This window comes from Chamaea fasciata, unplaced genomic scaffold, assembly GCF_029207755.1.
Source record: "Chamaea fasciata isolate MVZ Bird 193981 ecotype frontalis unplaced genomic scaffold, bChaFas1.0.hap1 SCAF_4, whole genome shotgun sequence".
Classification (NCBI taxonomy): Eukaryota; Metazoa; Chordata; class Aves; order Passeriformes; family Sylviidae; genus Chamaea; species Chamaea fasciata.
In genome coordinates, this window is record NW_027094089.1 from 70,880,844 (window position 1) to 70,893,518 (window position 12,675).

The 12,675-nt window shown below is 39.9% G+C and overlaps 1 protein-coding gene across 1 annotated transcript in view; it reads left to right on the forward strand.

Moving 5' to 3' along the window:
• Positions 1-12,675, forward strand: part of MEGF10 (multiple EGF like domains 10) — an 86,339-nt gene that overhangs the window by 728 nt on the left and 72,936 nt on the right. The window lies entirely within an intron of this gene.

Here is a 12,675-nt window from a genome sequence, read left to right on the forward strand (position 1 = left end):
AATAAGCAGCTGCTTTTCCTCAAATGAGCTAGAAATGGAGAGTTTTTGGTAAACTTATTAATTACTTAAATGATGCTGCCAGTCGTGAGTACGAAATGTAGTCAAAGCGAACATGCATTTCCTAGAATCACACACAGCTCTGAAGTTTTTCCAAAGTTCCAACTTCTTGCTAGAGAGTGAGTTTAAACTTCACTTGAAATGTGTTATGGGTATTAAAAGATGCTTCCATAGGTTACTTTATCAGGTTGGTAACTGAGCTTTTGCAGCAGTGTTTTAGAAAGCTGATTAACATTATGACTGTATACAGGAAAAATGTTTTTATCCAGCATCTTGAAGAACAAAGGAAAAAAAAACCCCAAAAAGACAAGCCTAGGAAGTAGCATTTGTTTCCCAGCACATAAGCTGCTGAAAACTCTTAGATTCTTTGATTGAGCAGCATATCTGATGTGAGACTGAAACTGAAAGCTGGCTTCAGTTGCCTTGTCAACATCCCTAAATGGTATTTGTGCCCAATAGCACAATACTTGGAGGAAAGCATATGTAATTAGGTATGTGTGTTCTTCTTGAAGTGGGGGGGGGGGAGGGGGAGGGGCGTGCAACCATCTGAGCTGGAGTCAGAATTTAGGAAAATACTAGGCTGGGTGGCCAAATAACTGTATTGCTTGCTAGTTACTGGCCCTGCAAATGAAATAGTATTAGCGTGTCTAGTTTGATTTCTCATCTCAAATCAGAAAGACCAGCTGGGCAGGTATGCTCCAGATTTTTAATAAGCTGGACAAACTCTAATTTAGTACCAAGTTTCTACTTGTTTACCTTTGTAACTCACGCACCTGCTCAGAATCAATATATGACACCTTTGTAATAAACTTAGTTTAATGTTTCTTACACAGCCAACCATGTACGTACAATCAAATCTAAATGCATGTTGCACCCACAGGGGATGAATCAGTGGCATCATGTTAGTATTGACTGTTAATATGGTATGGAGGTGCCATGGCTTTGTGCTTGGCTCCTTAGGGTGTGGTTGTAAGCCTGGAGTATTACACATGTTGGACAGAAAAGAGCAGTTCATAGGACTGACTATGAAATCTGTGGTTTTGCTCACTGATTATAGTCCATACCTGGCAAAAAAAGTTCTAAACTGCAGGCAGCTCAGTGACCTGTGTGAAGTCAGCTGTCTGTGTCTACTTAATTTCCCTGGAAATAGAATTCTGCTTTTCTGGTGTATCTGGTGGTAAGATGGTCCAGAGGCAGCACAGTTCTCCAGGGACAGGGCTGTGCATGACAGGTTTGAGTCCCCACAGACTGCAACTCTACTACCCTTGAGTCAGTGGGGAGATGCCTTAGCCCTTTGTATATAAATTTCACCATTTAGAGGTCTACTTAAAGCTCTGATAGCTAATGCCATCATTTTAAGTGGGACTGGTGGAGTGGGAGTGGGCACCTGGAGGACCTGTCCAGGGGTTACAGCATTAAATTGTTTTAAATTGAGCTGTTTTGAGGTGAGGAAGGGTTTAACCAAGTGAGCCATACTTTGATGACTTGCATAACCGTGTTTTCCACAATCGGCTGTTCAGCAGTATGGGTACACACACCTCCCTAAGGAAGCAAGTGCAGTTAACAAAAGCAATTAACTCATCTATGCAAAGAATACAGGAATGTGCATTAACATACTTAAGTCTGATTAACGTCTAGCAGAGTTTGGAGTGGGCTTTTGACTGCAGCTGGTAAGCATCCCTTGAATTTATAATTCAGATTACTTGGCAGGAGTTTTGCATGGTTTCTGTATGTTGCTTTTTCTTGTCTAGGCATTTTCACTTCTTAGTAGGGAAAGGAAGTGGCTTTTGAGGAAGGTAAAAGCCATATTCTTTGTGTATATGCCACATACACAAGTTTAGTTTTAGTCTAACCAAAGACACATTGGTTTTAAAAACCCAAAATTATGTAGATAGTACTGTAAGATGGATGTGATCCCATTTTTAAAAAAAATTATTTTATTGGAACACAATGTAGATGAGTAGTATTTCTTTAGGTATGGACAGGAATGGTGTAGGGAAATGACAGTCAAAGTTATTATAACCTTACTCCTGTTAAGTGGTGTCTTCCTTGATGGATGATGCCAGTGGAATCAGATTTCAGTATGTAGTAGTTATGTTACTGACTCACTGCCAGGAATTTGATCCTGATTTTTAGTATTAACAGATTAGTTTGTCATTAATTAGTACTGACTTCATATGCTCCTGTTAGCATAGCGTAACGCAGATATAAGTGCAGTATTTTTTCATGTGTGAGAAGAATCTGTGTCTTGATATTCCAAATGTTGTTGTTTTTTTTACTTGTGAAAAGAGTATATATCATCTAAAGCCATCTGTCAGAAAACTAGGAGAAATATTCTGGGGCAGGATTTGCTTTACTGGAATAGCTTTATTGATTGTGTCAGCGTTCATGTTAATTAACCCATTCAAACTGTCTGGTCTTTAATTGATGGTTTGCATGTGTAGGGATTTGTGGTTTTTGCCTTTGGATGTACACGTTAGATTTATATTAAAATGTGGACAGCCATCTCTTCCAGTTTTATCAGTGTTTTGTATCTGATTGTCAGAGAAATTAGCCCATAGTCAGCAGTGGAGATACTAATTCTGAGCTCTTTAGATGTGCGAGACAAGGAAAACATACAGCAGAAAAAATAATTTTGACATTGACTTGCTGTGTGACCTCAGGAAAGAAACATAATCGTTTTTCTGTTGCGGTAAAAGAACACCCTTCTCAGCCTACTGGATCATTTTTGTTGAACGCATAGAGGTGCGTGTGCAAAATTATTTTTTCAAAAAAATTTAAAGACTTCATATTAGTGTGTTGTTTTAGAATTACGAAAAGCTGCAACTTGTGTGGCTCTAGTATCCACCACTGCAGCCACAAGAGATGCATAACAGCACAAGAACAATAGCAAGAAGTGATTTTGCCTTTTGTAATCTAAACCCCAAGACAAAAGGCAAGAGGAAATAAGGAGAGACAATGAAATAATGGAGACACATGTCATGCTAAAGTCATGTTATTTTTCATCAAAAGTCAACAGAAATTCATACATTTATAGGGATTAATAATAGCTCTTTTTTAGATGAGCGTTTTCAAATAGGAGACAGTGAAGAACTATTTCTCTGTAAAACCAGTATATTGCCAATGATGTCTGGAACCAAGGGCTTGCCAAACAAAGGGTCAACATCTTGTAAAGTACTGGAAATGCTGGGCATGGGAAGAGACCATGAAAGGCAAGGGGCATCTCGGAGAAATCATGACTTTAGGATGATGCAGAAGGTGAATTAGTCAGGCTGGACAAGAGGAGACCAGCAGGGGTTTGTGATGTGGGTGGAATTGTCCAGGCAAGAGCCAGGGTGGCCCTGACCCATCGTGGTGGTGTTTCTCCAGGGCAGTGCTCATTGGGAAGGGTCTGCTCAAAGCAGCAGTAGAGGGCGTAGAGAAGGAGGAAGGCTGGCTCAGGCTGCTTAATAAAGAAAAATGATCCAGAGGAGGGTAATGTGTGTTTAGGGCACCTGGCACTTGTATGAGCAGTACCAGGGTGGAACACCAAACCAGGGCTCAGAAGAAGTTACGTTGCTTTGATAACATAATCAAATTACTTTGATGGACTGCAAAGGAGAGAAAAATGAGCTGGACAAAAGATGGTACGTGAGCTGGTAGTTTTTTGCTCCATGCACAACCCCATTTCTTTTGGGAAGAAGCCACTACTTCCCAAAGTTTCCTGCACATCCCAGGCATGATGTCATAAATTCTTCCCACACAGTCCCTGTTTCCTTCAGGGGTAGGTCCTGTAAGTCCTCTTCAGAGTGGGTAGTGCTGTATTTCAGGAGTTGCTGTATAAGACATAAATTTCCAGTACAAAATTATTCGAGAGACAGTATGGGCAGGAGGATGTTGTTCTTAACATAGTTTGGTCTCAGCCCTGTGAGAATACTTTTTATTAATGAAAGCAGAGACATCCGTACAGGATTTTAATGAGTTCAGCATGTTTAAAGCAACTTTTAAAGTTTCTCCTATACGGAAGTCTTGTCTATCTATTTTTCAGAATTTTGTTTGGCAGGGGAAGGGTTGGGTGTTCTTGGTAAATTTAAAGGATTTACAGAGCAAGTAGTAAAATAACATTGTTACCTGGCAAGTTACTTGTCTTTGTCCTGCGGAAATGTTTTGATTTTATCTAGCAGACATTCTTCTGAACTACAGGAGAAAAATATTCAAGGTGGAGATAACTTTGACTTGGGATTTTTTTTTTCCATCCTCCACTGTTACTTAGAGCTCAATTCTCAGCTGTCATAGGGCTTAGGAAAAGTGATTTAAATAAATGATGGCTATGTTACGTTACCTTCCCCCCTTCCCCGCTCTTCATGTGGCCCTCAGAGAAGCTTCATAATCGGTTGATTTGGATGAGAGCTTTTGAATCCTGACTTTTCAAGTTTCAGCATTGCTGGGCTGATTAACTAAAGAGCAGCAAAAGAGTTTGGATCGCAGGGCTCTGCCAAAAGGAGTCCCCAAAGTGAGTGTTTTGTGTGAAAGCATGCCTTGCAGTTTGAGCCCAGAGTGACAATGATTGTAACACAATGCTGCTCATGTGACAGCCAGACAAAGAGGCCATTATGCACGGCTGACTGGCATTAGATCCTCCAAAAGCCAATAGTCAGACCAAGCCTGATCACCCTGAGAATTTGAACACACTGGAAGCACTTGCATGTTGAAAAAAAAAAAAAAAGAAAAAGATGTGTGTTTGTGTGTGTGCATGCCAAGGTCTGGTTAAATTTTAAGTACAGAATGACATAATTGATTTGTTTATGATTTTTTGGAAGCTGCTGTCAGGAATCAGCAAAAAACATGTAACATAGCATTGAGAGCAGACATAGTGGTAATAAGATGGAGTACGCCAACAGGCCAAGTGGATCTTCCACTTTCTTAGCTTCTTTGCTCAATTGCTTCCTTCCTTCTGTGTGCTTTTGAGCATGTGTTGCTGAGTTTTAGTTTCCTCTAAAGTGTTTACAAAATTTTGGACCATGCTGGTCTGTCAATACACACGTCATGATCATGGAACTTAAGCACAAATACTGGCTGTGTGTGTTTGTGGGAAGCATCTGTTTGATGATTTATAAACCCTCTTGAAAGGGTTCAAGAGCACTTGATATATGAAGAGATGTCCCTGACAAGTTGTGGGCTGTGACAGTCTTGGTCCCAAAGGCAGCAGGGCTGGAAATCTGCTGAGTAAATAGGATACAGCAGCTGGTTGGCGAGCTCAGGCTCTTCAATTTGAAAGGTATTTGTTTAAAAAGAACTGGTTTACCTTTGCAACCTTGAGGGCTGAATTGACTTATCTAGCACATGGGAGGTGGCACTGGATGATGGCCAGAGTTACTGGTGATCACACCCTACAAAGAGGTTTGGCCTTATTCTCTAACTACTGCTGTATGTCACTTATCCTTTTTACTATTTTCCTATGATGAGAATAATTTCACAATTTGCACAGGCTGCCTGAATCCATCACTCGACAATCTCTGAAAATCAGAGGCTTGCTCTTTCATATCCTCTTTTTGCCTATGAAAACCCTGTTTAATGAAAACCCTGTTTAACTCTCTGGTCTCCTTCCCTCCCAACTTCTTCCTGCTTAGATGGTGAAAGTGTGAAAGCAGAATGATGATTTGGGCCGCTTTTTACAGAGCTCTTTATGGGCTCCTCTGGATCTGGGTGAGCCCCCTCGGGACAGAGCACTGGACAGGGTATTTACCAGCAGCACTGTCGGCTCCCCTGTTTAACTCGCGGCTCAGTTCGCGCTGTAATGGAGCTTTCCTGCCTTTTTAATCCACGCCACATGCGGGTGACCCGAGCAAACCCTGTGGCAAGACAGAAGCCCTGTTGTGTGTTTGTAGAGCAGTTGCTCGGAAGCTGATGTACAGCTGTGGCCAGGCTTGTTTGGAAGTGAAGAGTAACTTGATATTTTAATTTTTTTTCTTCGTCTTCTTCCCCTGCCTCCCCCCAGACTGATATTGCAGATAACAATGGTTTCTGAAGGGTACCTGCCAGTGAGTTTGAAGTGCGTGTTTTAAATTGAGGGGTAGAATTCATGAAGATTTTATCTGTCTGCAAAGAATGTAATTTCTGTTTAGTTTTTCTTTTAATAAATTAATTTTAGCTAGTTTAATTTCTTTTAAAATAAAAGGTTTAACTGTACAGAGGCTGAGGGTCCAGTTTTCTTACTTGCATTGAGTAAACCAGGAGTGACTCAAGTGAGATCACTGAACTTCCAGAGTAACTGCGGTGAAGTTCATGATGCCAGACTCATTGTTCGTACATTTTAGGATTTGTGAAGACACACAAATCTGTGTCATCCAAATATACCAAAGCTGCCTCTACCAAAGCCAGAAAAACTGGCCTCTTTTAGTAATTAAATTTTCTTTTAGACATAAGTGGAATTGCCAGCACTGTGATGGACTCTGCTGAGGGTGCATATTGTGCTCTTTGTGCTTTAGGATTGGTTTGTATTAAAGGCATTACACATTGCAGATTGTGCTGTGCAGGTATGCCACAGGCCTCCATCACTTTAAAAGAGAAGACGGTCCCAAAAGAAAAAAATCACTTCTTCCAGGGAACTTGTTTAAACTCTAAACCCACTAAAGATTGCATTTTTTAATTATTGAATAAGAAGATTGGGTGACTAGTTGTTGAAAGAGTAAAATAAAAACATTGCAAGAGAGAAGCTTCCTTATTTTAAGTATCGCCTTCTTGTCAGTAAATTTTTCCATCTCCATAACCCGTTTCAGAGACTTGTGAGACTTAATCTCATCTCTGGAACACTATTGTTCTTCTGCAACTTTAATGCACTTTTAAGATATGCTCCATTCTTTCTTGCTGAACACTAGTTCATGCCAATTTGCATTATGTATGAATAATGACAGCCAGGATATGCATTCATGTAAGTGAACCTCAAAGGATGCAGTGCTTTGGGGTTCTGGTTTGCACCACTGATATGCAGAAGAAGATTTTTTTGGGCTTCTGCAGATTGCCAACCTTTCTTGTGCGTATTTTGACAGCGGATCAGCTTCAGAAAAGAGTTTTGTTAGGGAAGCTTGCTGAAGTAGTAGTAGTAGTAGGATGCAGGGAGGAAATGCCCTTTCGCATCTAGCAATGAGACAAGTTGTGAAGAAAGCCTGAAGTTGCTGCTGCCTATTGGTCTGCTCAAAGGGGTTGTGGAATTAAGTAGGAGTTACAGGAGTTATTGCAGTCACTCCAAAAATGTCTAGTTCCACTGAGTAACATTTCTGGAGCCTGCCTTCTAGATACACACTTCAAACTTTATCTTCTTTTTATGTGGGAGTTTCTCAATAGACTCTTGAAAATTACACTGAGTGGCTTATCTCCAGGGAAATAACAAAGCTTTAGTGTACTGATGTTTTCTCTTAGGCATATGTGTGTGTTTTTCTTCATTGCTGTTTCCAACAAGACCACCAGTGGGGAAAAAAACAAGTGGAAATGCAGACTGTCAAGAGGACATTATTGGCCTCTTCAGAGGTGACCCAAGTCTGTAAGAAAAATTCTCTCGGTCGTGACATGGGGTGTGGTGGTTCCTTTGTAAATGTTTAGGACCCAGAAGTCTGCATTTCGTGATTGGCTACACCCAGTTAGTACCATAAGTGTGATGCTCATGTCATTGTCATCATGGCAGAATATCAAAGTGGAGGCATGGGTGCTGTGGGTGCATTGAAAATGGAGACTAACAGACCTAAATTCTGTTTTCAGCTCTGCTGTTGACTTGTTTTGTGAAACAAGATGAAAAACTTAAGACAGACTGGAGCCGAATACTTTCCGTGTGTAGCCATGTGTTTCCACAGTGTGGTTATTAAGTGTACCCTCAAGAACAAAAGGCCTTGCAGTGTTAGAAGAAGTGTCATAGATCTTGTAGGGAGTTATAACAATTAAAATTCTGTATGTGAGATTATTACATAATGTGTATCGAAAGTATATGTGCCTAAGTGAGTGCTACCTTTTGCTGTATTCGCTAGGTTGAGGGGAAACAGGTACTTGCAAAAGAAAAGAGATCTCAAAGTAGAGAGCTGTGTGGGAACTTTCTGGATTCCCTTGTAGCATGGAGCAGCCTTGAACTCCTGAGAGCACAACAACCTCTGAACAGTGACAAAGAGCATCTGCCCTGGCTCGTCTCACCCATTGGGACAGACTCCTTCCAAAAAAAAGTCACTTGCTCTCCTGGAGGGGGAGAGTTAGTGTCCCAATCTGCCCTCCAGAGAGAAGAAAGATTTCTGCATGGATTACTCCATTGGGCAGCTGACAGGTTGGGTCAGGCCAAGTGTCCATTGCTTGCCCGGCCCATGGTGAGCTGCTTTACTTCAGCTTCCAGCACAGAAGCGTGCTTCTGCCTTTCAGGAGCGGATGCAATGGGTATTGGTGCAGGTTTTGTTGCTCTTCTACACATACTTTTACCTTTCTTTGCACTCTCTGGAGCAGCAGAGAAAATTGGTAAGGAAGGTCAGATAATCCCTTGCTGCTTACTGGATGAAGTGGATGAGGAGTAGTTTTCTGCAGTCCTGCAACTGTCCTGTCTGTCTTCATGCTTACAATAGCAACATACTTTTCTGTGCCCTTGGTAGAAAGCCTGTGTGAAATTGGAAAAAAGAAGTTAGTTGACGGAGAAAATGTCATTTTCCTGTGTCAGTGGATGCTAAGAGTGGGTTCAAGAGCCAAAAGAAAATCAGCTGGTCATAAAACCAGTTGTTGGCCAGTTCAAGATACCTGAAGTTTTCACCAGGTGTCATGATCTGTGGATTTCAGAGAAAGGCAGTTCCTGAGTTCAGGTTTCATCCCAAGTTTCGATACAGATCAGAGGAGACTGTCCCTTCCAGTTTTGCTCTTCCTAGGAGCTTCCTCGCTGTGATAGTTCAGTCCCTCTGCAAATGCTGTGCTGTTTGTCACTGTCCCCTCAGCCCTTTGCTCATCTGCTGGCAAATTAAGACAGCAGATGCACCACTGAATGTGAAATTTCATGTAGTACAATTTCCAAATTCGGGGTTGCTTATGTCTCTCTCATCCATTAATAAGAGATGACACAGTCACACATACAGATAACTACTGCTCTTCCTTCTGAAAATAGGGACTGCTTTTAATTTACCTTTAAGAAAGGAAAAAAAAAGAGAGAGGGAAAAAAGGAGGCACAATTTGCAATACTTACTTTAATTTTTAATGAATGACTGAACCAAGGCCAATGTTCTTGTAGTTTTAACTGAGAAGCAGCAGAAGCTGTAACAGAGTGCCAGTTGGGCTATAAGTTATAAGTCTACTTTAAAAAGTTTGTCTGTTTCCTGGCAGAGTCTCTGACACATACACTCCAGTCAATCAAAGCAAAGTGCCTAATAACAGATGTGGCAATTAAGCTGAAGAATTCTGTCTCTCTCGTTTAATTTTTATTGCAGAGAATAACAGAGTACCTCATTAAACCCACCATCACAGAGATCCTTTTTTTTTAATTTGGCATACAAATGTCTGCAAAAATTAGATCTCTGAATAGGGTGCCTTGTTACTAAAGGTGCTTTGTCAGACAATGACATGAACAGATCATTTTTGTATTACAAATACGTGCTTGTGCTACTGCTGTCCTTTTGCACACTGCAAAGAGGTACGAGCTTAAAGAAGTCAACATGTGTCCTGAAGGATAATACTTTGTGGGATATAGAGCCTTGTGTTCAAGTTGATAAAAATGTGGTCTTGATTCTTCTAGGTTTGAATTACACTGCCCTCAACTGAAATCAGCAGCAGGCATTTAAAAAGGTTTCAGATAATCTGTAACCCAGGTAAATTAACATTTTAAAGAAAGAGACATTTTCTTGATAAACAGTATTAATTGCAACCTAAAAAAGTTGGCTTCTGATTGTTCGAGCTTCTAAGGCATTTGCCATCACTAGCTTCTTCTACTGATTTACTCGGCACTCATTCTCAAAAGGCCTCTGATTCATCATTAGACAAAATTAATTTAAGAATGTAATGATTTGAGGTGCCCTAAAATTTATGGTAAGAGAAAACCGATGCTGATACAAATCAGAACAGGAAGCTTTAATATGAAACTACTCTGTTAGTATAAAAGGCATAAAATACAAAGTTGTTTAGTTGGTCATTCTTAGAAAGAGTCTGCTTTTTTACTGCCTGCCACAGCATTGGTAGCAGTTTTATTTCTTGGAGGTTTTATTTATTCACTAAAGCACAGCATCTTGTCCTACAGCTTCAGCTGATAGGCTAGGAGCGTATTGAACAGTTTGTTTCTGTCTGCATTCACCTGCATGTTTATATATCTTCAGTTGCAGAAAACTTGCAGACACCACTGGCACCTGGCAAAGTTGAATTTCTCCCCAGGAATTTTTATTTTTTTCTCTGCTGGCAGATAGGAAGACTAAGTACTAGAATTTGACAAGTACTAGAATTCCACAACTGCAAACATGGGTTTAAATTTGTATTAATGTTTATGGATGATGTAATGTGTTTAAGCCAGTTTACTGTGAAAACCACATTTTTTGCATGTTGCTGAGTCTAAAGGCCTCTTGAGTTTGTGTTGTAATTCCCGTGAAAGTTCTTCAAGGCAGAAGTTCTTCAAGACTTAAATAAAGATAGGATTTATCCCTTTAGTTGTGGGTTTGTTAAAATACTAGAATTAACCAGTCACCTTTGGTTTTGAATTATGTTCTTCCATTTTCCCCTTTGAGGAGTTCTGCATCCATTCCAACCTCTGAAAATAACCAAAATAAAAGATAGAAGTGAGTGAATGAACTGCCAAAGGAAACACTTTTGCTTTCCCCATTCTTCTGCTAAAATGTTTTGAACTTTCCTTGTAGGGTGGTGGTGGTGCTGTGTGAGGCTTTGTGCAGTGAATCACAGATGCTTTGATTGCTGGAGGTGGAAAAACTGATCTGTAGTGCATTGAAATGTTTCAGAAGCTGTTAAGGAGAAATGGCATCAGAATTAATTAATTTTGGTTTTTTAAGCAGAACATTTGAAAAGTGAAGTTTGTAAGCTGTGGTAAAGAATTAAAGGAGTGTAATGCTTGGTGTAAATCATGAAAACAGGAGCTAGCTGGAAAGACTACTTTATTTTCTGCTAGGTGTTCCATGCAAAATACCATTTCGCTAGATGATTTACAAGGACAAAGGTACTGAAGCAGGGTTGCCAGCAAATTTTTTCACAAATTATAGCATCTTGTTAGCAGCTAGAAGTCATGAACAAATGCAGGAGTTCGTATGTCAGATTTTCATAATGAAAGGGTTCAGTGAAAGGCTGTGACAAGTGCAGGGAGCTACAGACTGGAGAATTTTGCCAGTGATAACAGAGGCTGTGTCTAGGAAAGGGAAGAATCTGATGTATGATGAAAATGTGTGTGGAAAAAGAGAACATGCATGTGATGGGAGAGGAAAGGAAACAGAGGCTGTCTTTGAAGAGGGCTGAAAAGCAGAAGACTTTCAAAGGAAGGTGGGCACATTTGAAATTGATCCTGAATTGCATAGGAAGCTAAAGTAATTATCTGAGTCCTTTGATTGTACTCCTGTATATCCTGGCAATAAACTGAAAGTGACACAGAGTCTGGAAGGCTGGTAATAGGAAAAGAGGGGTCACAGAAACTTTGTTCAAGAGAGGGTAAAACCATGAATGATAATTTCTGCTGCAGTGGAACCAGGGCATTGGTGTATTTAGGCAACCATAGGAATGTCCCAGACAATTTGTCAGTAACCACAAAGTTTTCACAGTTGCATCCATGAGTGCAATGTCCTTTGTTTATGATTCCCATTAGGAAAAAAAAAGTACCAGAATCTAATATCTGATTAATATGGTGTATGGCTGAGGGACTAGGACAAAAATTTGACACAGATATCTTTATCATGTAACTCTATAATAAAGCTTTCCTACATGATAGTAATACCTAACTTCAGAAATAATTCTTCTTAAACACATGCATTCAGCCATTTTTACTTAATCTTATAGTCTTCACCTGTAATATTAAAATAGACCTGGGATTAATATAAAGAGATATTTCAGTAAGGAATACATCATTTGAAAAAATATTTTAAAATATATTAATTAAAGAAAAGAAAGGGAGAGGAGGGGGGAAAAAGCAGAGGGGGATATGATTTTTGTGGCAAGCCTATACTGTATAGATGCTATTAAATTATATGTTATTTGCCTTTTCTGCTGAGAACTAGCTGTTAACTCCCAACATCCACCCTGGGAAAGATGCCTAGGGCTGAGAGGTCCCTTGTATGTATGGCCCTGACATATTTTATGTTTCACTTGAAATGTCTTGTGTAAAAGAAGCATATCAGGATTCCTGTTCAAGGTGCTATTTCATGCTATTTCATCTTCTCAATGTGTGCTTTTCAGAAACTTTTTCTGAAAGTGTTTTGTTTTGTTTTGTTTTGTTTTTTTCTGCACAGCTTTAACTATTTATTTGGTAAATTTAAATCTGGATAGGAAAAAGATATAAAAGGGCAGCACATTTAGCCAAAAGATTTTTGTTAACAGCTCATCCTGCTGGCTCCCTGTGAAAATAACCTTTAGACATACAATACCATGGACTATAGGTAACCTTAATGGCTCAACACCTATACTTGCTATCTGCTGGGAAAAAATAGA